This window comes from Staurois parvus, unplaced genomic scaffold, assembly GCF_062004578.1.
Source record: "Staurois parvus isolate SC_StPar_1 unplaced genomic scaffold, SC_StPar_1.0 ptg000860l, whole genome shotgun sequence".
In the NCBI taxonomy this organism is placed as follows: domain Eukaryota; kingdom Metazoa; phylum Chordata; class Amphibia; order Anura; family Ranidae; genus Staurois; species Staurois parvus.
In genome coordinates, this window is record NW_028318656.1 from 643,238 (window position 1) to 653,139 (window position 9,902).

Sequence of the window (9,902 nt, forward strand, 5' to 3'; positions counted from 1 at the left end):
ACTCTAATACAGGGGATGTGTTACTGGCCAGATCACCAAGTGAAAATGGAGTGAAAAAAGAAAAGAAAAGAAAAGAAAAGCAGCCACCCACCACATCTAATGATTGATAAGCTGTAACATATTACATTTATGGTTTTAGGTTTAATACCACTTTTATTCAGGTATACACTGAGAAGTTTATTTTTTTAAATATACAATCGCTTTTATTGAGAGTATAAAGCAACATAAAACAAATTACATCATATGAATAGTCTGTAGAGCAATATGTCAATGGTATGTGCATAGCAGGGGCGGACTGACAACTCATGGGGCCCCCGGGCAATAGGGGATCATGGGGCCCCTGTGTCCTTGCCCAAACTCAAAAAAGACTATAAAAAGGTACCAGGGGCATCTCATGGGGCCCCCTACTGACCCCGGGCCCTCGGGCAGTGCCCGAGTTTCCAAATGGTCAGTCCACCCCTGGTGCATAGTCAAAGGTGCATGTGACTTAAAACACTGGAAAACCTAACATACATCAACTACGTCCTACCTAGGACCAATCTATATTAGTCATGTAAGTGGCTGTACAGTAACTAGACATGGGTACATATAGGGTGTAATGAGGAAAATAAAAATTATAAAGATAGATAAGGCATCAATATTCATTACATCCCAACCAATGTTTGGTTTCACAATATAGTATCATATGAAGACCATGATTCCCAGCTACGATAAAAGATCTGCATGGTGTCTAAGATAGTGTGGTGATATTGTTCCTTCAGTTTAATGGCTTCCATTCTTTGAAATACCAAAGACCATGGTACAGTAGGATTTTTTTATTTGGGATTCATATATCTGGCAAAGGAGCAAAGAGATGGGACATAGGTAGTGTCAATGTCATTTAAGTGGCAGTAATTTGGGAAACATTAAATGTCAAAGAGGTTGAAGGGCTAGACAGCTCCAAAATATATGGAGGAAAGTATCTCTATCTGGGCAACCCCTAAAGCAGGTCTCTGGGACATCAGGATAGAACTTATGCACATTTTTAGAAGTAAAATACCATTTTGTGCAAAGTATCACCACTGTCTCCTTAATAGTTATAGGACGTGTAAATGTATGCATAATAGTGAGCATATCCATCCAGTCTTCTGTGGAGTACTTTAGATTAATTTCAATTTCCTATTGTATCATTGCATGGGATTTATCAGGTGTATATGTATACATATATATATATATATATATATATATATATATATATATATATATATATATATATATCATTTAAATAACTATAAATCTTAGAGATAACTCCTCTGTTATGGGAGGAAGTATGGCAGATCCATTCAAAGTTAGAAAATTGATCCCCTGAACTGAGTGAATAATGGGATGAGTAAAAATGTATAATCTGTAAATACTAATACAATTCCTATCATGAGAAGGCAAGTTGTTGTTAGAGATGAGCAAAAGGAACTAAAAAGTGAGCCCTGCATGAGAGAGTGAAGTGTGGTAAAGGCATGCATTTTCCACCTGGAGAAGTCATTGGGAGTGTGTAAGGTGTGGGAGATTTGGGTCCCCCATGTAGGAAGACAGGGGAGCTATGCTAGTGTAGTTTATATTTTTTGTGATATAATTTCTATAAATTAAATGTTTGATATATTATACTGTTAAGAGGTTCCATATATCTAGAACCCATAGTAGTGGAACACAATATTCCAGGTGGAATGGATGGATAGAGGTCGGTTGAAATAATAGCCATGGTATCTGCGTTGGGGAGGTATGCCATTGCACTGTTTGTGCACATCTGGCTGCCAAGTAATAGAGCCACAAATTGGGCAACCCCAGTCCTCCCTGAGAAAGGGGCGTATACACCAAAGCGGGGTTTTCTGCCCTTTCAAACAAATTTGTTTACCTTTCTTTGAATGGATTCAATAGTCTTATGGGAGATATAGAAAGGCAGTGCTCTAAAAAAAAAATAGCAGTTTTGGTAAAAAGGACATCTTGATGGCCATTACTCTGCCTAATAGAGATATAGGAAATGTAGACCATAACTGCAGCCATTGCTTAACCTAGGACTAAGCTTGTGGGTAATTAGCCTTGTACATCAGGTGTAATGATGGAGCTAGTCTGATGCCCAGGTATGGGAGGGAACCATCACATATAGAAAAGCCAAACCTATCCTTGATAGAGGAAATCATGGGCTGAGGAAAATTATTGGGGAAAGCCAAACATTTAGTTAAATTGACTCCCAATCCAGTAAGATATGTGTGGACTCTTACCCCCCATCATCTTCCCCTGCCAGGTATCATGCAATAGAGACCATGCTGTAAAAAGTGCTGTTGCGGGCTCTGTGAAACTTCCCTTGTTCTTTCTCCCCTCCCCCTGAGGATGAACTGCACTGGGGAATGTAGTTCTGGAGGATCACTGTGTAATGCAAGTTAATTGGCTGTAGACTGCAGCTCCCACAAAGCATATATATGTATATATATATATATATATATATATATACATACATAAAGTATCCCACCGCGCATGCGTGGCTCAGGGAGCGCGCAGCGCGGCGATCACCGGTGCGCTGTGTCCCTTGGACACAGCAGATCACGGAAAGAGCCGAAGGTGTCCAATCACAGCTGATCACATGTAAACACAGAAATACCGGTTATCGGCATTTCTCTCCTCTCGAGCTGTCACACTGACAGCTCGAGAGTAGAGGAAAGCCAATAATCTGCTTTCCGCGGAGGGGACATGTACACTGATCATCAGAGCACTGATGATCAGTGTGCCCTGATGATCAGTGTGGCCCCAGAAGTGCCACCTGTCAGTGTCCATCAATGCCAGCAGTCAGTGCTCATCAGTGCCACATGCCAGCGCCCATCAGTGCCACATCAATGCCACATATCAGTGCATACCAGTGCACATCAATGCCACATATCAGTGACCATCTGAGCTGCCTTTCAATGTCACCCGTCAGTGCCTCCTATCAATGCTAATCAGTGCCACCTATCAGTGCTGCCAATCAATGCCACCTATCAGTGACAGTCAGTGTCACCTATCAGTGTGCATCAGTGCCACCTATCAGTGCCAGTCAGTGCCGCCTATCAGTGCCAGTCAGTGCTGCCTATCAGTGCCGTATATCAGTGTCATGTATCAATGCTGCCTTTCAGTGCCCATCAGTGCAACCTACCCATGCCTCTTCATCAGTGCCCATCAGTGCCACCTATCAGTGTCCATCAGTGCAGCCTATCAGTGCCCATCAGTGCAGCTTCATTAGCGCACATCAGTGAAGGAGAAAAATCCCTTATTTACAAAATTGTATAACAAAAACTAAGAAAAAACTTTTGTTTTCAAAATTTTCAGTGGTTTTTGGTTTGTTTAAGAAAAAATAAAAATCCCAGAGGTTATTAGATACCACCAAAAGAAAGCTATATCTGTCTCAAAAAAATTATAAAAATTTCATATGGGTGCAGTGTTGCATGACCGCGGAATTGTCATTCAAAGTGTGACAGCACTGAAAGCTGAAAATTGGCCTGGGCAGGAAGGGGGTATAAGTGCCCAGTAGGCGAGGGGTTAAGACTTTATTTAAAAATTTGATCAGATGCCTGTTCGGGGAATAAATGTTAGCCATGGTGTATGTAGTAGAGTTGATGTCGCAAACCAAAATGTGGCAGAGATCAGAGATCTCAAAAAACACAAAAGTGACTTAATCTCTTATAGCTGTTAATACACCTCTTTTCTTTGTGTCCGCGTTTGCTAGGAAAATGTGAGGATATTGAGCCACAGAGCACTTGGGGTGGTTCTGGTTTCGGAAATGCGTTTCTTGAACGCAGAGGACATCACAGTTGAACTTTGAAGCTTCTTTCCACAAAGACCTGCGTTTTGCAGGGTGGTTCAGTCCTCTTGCATTAATAATGAGAAGGTTTACCGCCATTGTGTGTGTGATATGTAACTTGATAGGTGTGTGACTTGGAAACTTCTTTTACTATGCTCATCCAGGTGTTCCATGATGTGTAAGTCACTCTTTGGTTGCACAGACGTCGCTGCTGAAAAATATCATCCGCAATTGAGCTGGTGTAATGGTGGAGGTTAGAGATGAGCGGATCGAACATGGCGAAGTGGAATTCGTTTCGAATATTGGGAAATATTCGATTCGCGACGAATCCGAAGATTAGCCAACTTCGGGTGCGCTAATCGAATTTTCCCAAAAATGGCGGCGACATGTGTGGCGACGGAGCGGGGATCTCTGGGAAGGCACGCAGACAAGGCGCGCTGACCCATAATGCATTCATTCATGACATGTGATCGCATTAGCCAATTAGCAGCCAGCCAGCACTGTGTAATGGTGGAGCTATAAATCGCGGCCATCTTAGAATTCTCCATTAGCCTCCGATCATTCAAGAGAGACAGACCTGTCTGTATTGAGGGACAGAGTTAGGGCCACAGAGACTTTAGGGCCACAGAAAATTTACTCAGGGACACAGAACCGTTACTTAGGGACACACAATCGTTACTCAGGGACACACAATCGTTACTCAGGGACACACAATCGTTACTCAGGGACACAGAATTGTTACTCAGGGACAGATACAGAATTGTTACTCAGGGACACAGAATTGTTACTCAGGGACACAGAATTGTTACTCAGGGACACAGAATCGTTACTCAGGGACAGACACAGAATTGTTACTCAGGGACACAGAATTGTTACTCAGGGACACAGAATCGTTACTCAGGGACAGACACAGAATTGTTACTCAGGGACACAGAATTGTTACTCAGGGACACAGAACCGTTACTCAGGGACACAGAATTGTTACTCAGGGACACAGAATTGTTACTCAGGGACATAGAATCGTTACTCAGGGACAGACACAGAATTGTTACTGAGGGACACAGAATTGTTACTCAGGGACACAGAATTGTTACTCAGGGACACAGAATCGTTACTCAGGGACAGACGCAGAATTGTTACTCAGGGACACAGAATCGTTACTCAGGGACACAGAATTGTTACTCAGGGACACATAATTGTTACTCAGGGACACAGAATTGTTACTCAGGGACACATATTTGTTACTCAGGGACACAGAATCGTTACTCAGGGACAAACACAGAATTGTTACTCAAGGACACAGAATTGTTACTCAGGGACACAGAATCGTTACTCAGGGACAGACACAGAATTGTTACTCAGGGACACAGAATTGTTACTCAGGGACACATAATCGTTACTCAGGGACACAGAATTGTTACTCAGGGACACATAATTGTTACTCAGGGACACAGAATCGTTACTCAGGGACAGACACAGAATTGTTACTCAGGGACACAGAATCGTTACTCAGGGACACAGAATCGTTACTCAGGGACACAGAATTGTTACTCAGGGACACAGAATTGTTACTCAGGGACAGACACAGAATTGTTACTCAGGGACACAGAATTGTTACTCAGGGACACAGAATTGTTACTCAGGGACACAGAATTGTTACTCAGGGACAGACACAGAATTGTTACTCAGGGACACAGAATTGTTACTCAGGGACACAGAATTGTTACTCAGGGACACAGAATCGTTACTCAGGGACAGACACAGAATCGTTACTCAGGGACACAGAATTGTTACTCAGGGACACAGAATTGTTACTCAGGGACATAGAATCGTTACTCAGGGACAGACACAGAATTGTTACTCAGGGACACAGAATTGTTACTCAGGGACACAGAATTGTTACTCAGGGACACAGAATTGTTACTCAGGGACATAGAATCGTTACTCAGGGACAGACACAGAATTGTTACTCAGGGAAACAGAATTGTTACTCAGGGACACAGAATTGTTACTCAGGGACACAGAATAGTTACTCAGGGACAGACACAGAATTGTTACTCAGGGACACAGAATTGTTACTCAGGGACACAGAATCGTTACTCAGGGACACAGAATTGTTACTCAGGGACACAGAATTGTTACTGAGGGACACAGAATTGTTACTCAGGGACACAGAATTGTTACTCAGGGACACAGAATTGTTACTGAGGGACACAGAATCGTTACTGAGGGACACAGAATTGTTACTCAGGGACACAGAATCGTTACTCAGGGACACAGAATCGTTACTCAGGGACAGACACAGAATTGTTACTCAGGGACACAGAATTGTTACTCAGGGACACAGAATCGTTACTCTGGGACACAGAATTGTTACTCAGGGACACAGAATCGTTACTCAGGGACACAGAATTGTTACTCAGGGACACAGAATCGTTACTCAGGGACAGACACAGAATTGTTACTCAGGGACACAGAATCGTTACTCAGGGACACAGAATTGTTACTCAGGGACACAGAATTGTTACTCAGGGACATAGAATCGTTACTCAGGGACAGACACAGAATTGTTACTCAGGGACACAGAATTGTTACTCAGGGACACAGAATTGTTACTCAGGGACAGACACATAATTGTTACTCAGGGACACAGAATCGTTACTCAGGGACACAGAATTGTTACTCAGGGACACATAATTGTTACTCAGGGACACAGAATCGTTACTCAGGGACAGACACATAATTGTTACTCAGGGACACAGAATCGTTACTGAGGGACAGACACAGAATTGTTACTCAGGGACACAGAATCGTTACTCAGGGACACAGAATTGTTACTCAGGGACACAGAATCGTTACTCAGGGACAGACACAGAATTGTTACTCAGGGACACAGAATTGTTACTCAGGGACACATAATTGTTACTCAGGGACACAGAATCGTTACTCAGGGACAGACACAGAATTGTTACTCAGGGACACAGAATTGTTACTCAGGGACACAGAATCGTTACTCTGGGACACATAATTGTTACTCAGGGACACAGAATTGTTACTCAGGGACGCAGAATCGTTACTCAGGGACACAGAATTGTTACTCAGGGACACAGAATCGTTACTCAGGGACAGACACAGAATTGTTACTCAGGGACACAGAATCGTTACTCAGGGACACAGAATTGTTACTCAGGGACACAGAATTGTTACTCAGGGACATAGAATCGTTACTCAGGGACAGACAGAGAATTGTTACTCAGGGACACAGAATTGTTACTCAGGGACACAGAATTGTTACTCAGGGACAGACACAGAATTGTTACTCAGGGACACAGAATCGTTACTCAGGGACACAGAATTGTTACTCAGGGACACATAATTGTTACTCAGGGACACAGAATCGTTACTCAGGGACAGACACATAATTGTTACTCAGGGACACAGAATCGTTACTGAGGGACAGACACAGAATTGTTACTCAGGGACACAGAATCGTTACTCAGGGACACAGAATTGTTACTCAGGGACACAGAATTGTTACTCAGGGACACAGAATCGTTACTCAGGGACAGACACAGAATCGTTACTCAGGGACACAGAATTGTTACTCAGGGACACAGAATTGTTACTCAGGGACACAGAATTGTTACTCAGGGACACATAATTGTTACTCAGGGACACAGAATCGTTACTCAGGGACAGACACAGAATTGTTACTCAGGGACACAGAATTGTTACTCAGGGACACAGAATCGTTACTCAGGGACACAGAATTGTTACTCAGGGACACAGAATCGTTACTCAGGGACAGACACAGAATCGTTACTCAGGGACAGACACAGAATTGTTACTCAGGGACACAGAGTCGTTACTCAGGGACAGACACAGAATCGTTACTCAGGGACACAGAATTGTTACTCAGGGACACATAATTGTTACTGAGGGACACAGAATTGTTACTCAGGGACACAGAATCGTTACTCAGGGACAGACACAGAATTGTTACTCAGGGACACAGAATTGTTACTCAGGGACACAGAATTGTTACTCAGGGACACAGAATTGTTACTCAGGGACACAGAATCGTTACTCAGGGACACAGAATCGTTACTCAGGGACAGACACATAATTGTTACTCAGGGACAGACACAGAATTGTTACTCAGGGACACAGAATCGTTACTCAGGGACAGACACAGAATCGTTACTCAGGGACACAGAATTGTTACTCAGGGACACATATTTGTTACTGAGGGACACAGAATTGTTACTGAGGGACACAGAATTGTTACTCAGGGACACAGAATTGTTACTCAGGGACAGACACAGAATTGTTACTCAGGGACACAGAATTGTTACTCAGGGACACAGAATCGTTACTCAGGGACAGACACAGAATCGTTACTCAGGGACACAGAATTGTTACTCAGGGACACAGAATTGTTACTCAGGGACACATAATTGTTACTCAGGGACACAGAATCGTTACTCAGGGACAGACACAGAATTGTTACTCAGGGACACAGAATTGTTACTCAGGGACACAGAATCGTTACTCAGGGACACAGAATTGTTACTCAGGGACACAGAATCGTTACTCAGGGACAGACACAGAATCGTTACTCAGGGACAGACACAGAATTGTTACTCAGGGACACAGAGTCGTTACTCAGGGACAGACACAGAATCGTTACTCAGGGACACAGAATTGTTACTCAGGGACACATAATTGTTACTGAGGGACACAGAATTGTTACTCAGGGACACAGAATTGTTACTCAGGGACACAGAATCGTTACTCAGGGACAGACACAGAATTGTTACTCAGGGACACAGAATTGTTACTCAGGGACACAGAATTGTTACTCAGGGACACAGAATTGTTACTCAGGGACACAGAATCGTTACTCAGGGACACAGAATCGTTACTCAGGGACAGACACATAATTGTTACTCAGGGACAGACACAGAATTGTTACTCAGGGACACAGAATCGTTACTCAGGGACAGACACAGAATCGTTACTCAGGGACACAGAATTGTTACTCAGGGACACATATTTGTTACTGAGGGACACAGAATTGTTACTGAGGGACACAGAATTGTTACTCAGGGACACAGAATTGTTACTCAGGGACAGACACAGAATTGTTACTCAGGGACACAGAATCGTTACTCAGGGACAGACACAGAATCGTTACTCAGGGACACAGAATTGTTACTCAGGGACACATATTTGTTACTGAGGGACACAGAATTGTTACTCAGGGACACAGAATTGTTACTCAGGGACAGACACAGAATTGTTACTCAGGGACACAGAATTGTTACTCAGGGACACAGAATTGTTACTGAGGGACACAGAATCGTTACTGAGGGACACAGAATTGTTACTCAGGGACACATAATTGTTACTCAGGGACAGACACAGAATTGTTACTGAGGGACAGACACAGAATTGTTACTCAGGGACACATAATTGTTACTGAGGGACACAGAATTGTTACTGAGGGACACAGAATTGTTACTCAGGGACACAGAATTGTTACTCAGGGACAGACACAGAATTGTTACTGAGGGACACAGAATTGTTACTGAGGGACACAGAATTGTTACTCAGGGACACCGAATTGTTACTCAGGGACACAAAATTGTTACTCAGGGACACAGAACTGTTACTCAGGGACACAGAACCGTTACTCAGGGACACAGAATCGTTGAATTAAAGAGTATGTCAGACAATACGCAGAGGAGTGGCAGAGGAGGCAATGTTTCAGGAGCGAGCAGACGTGGCAGCAGAGGAAGGGGTCGAGGCAGCACTAGTCGCAGCCAGAGGCCAGTGCTCCCGGTGTCATCCAGCGGTCGTGTCTCCACCAACAACCCTGCCATCATCAATTGGTTGGCTCAGTCGTCTTCCTCTTCCCAGGTCACCTCTGACAGCTACAGCCAACGGTCGGTGGGTACGTCAGACACAACCGTTAGTTGGCATGGCCCGGGAGCAAGCCCACTGAAATCACGTGTCCTCTACCTGCCCCTGTCCTTTGCTGTTCCCTCACCAAGCGAAGTATCGCATGCTGTGGGCTCAGCCCCACTGTACAGTG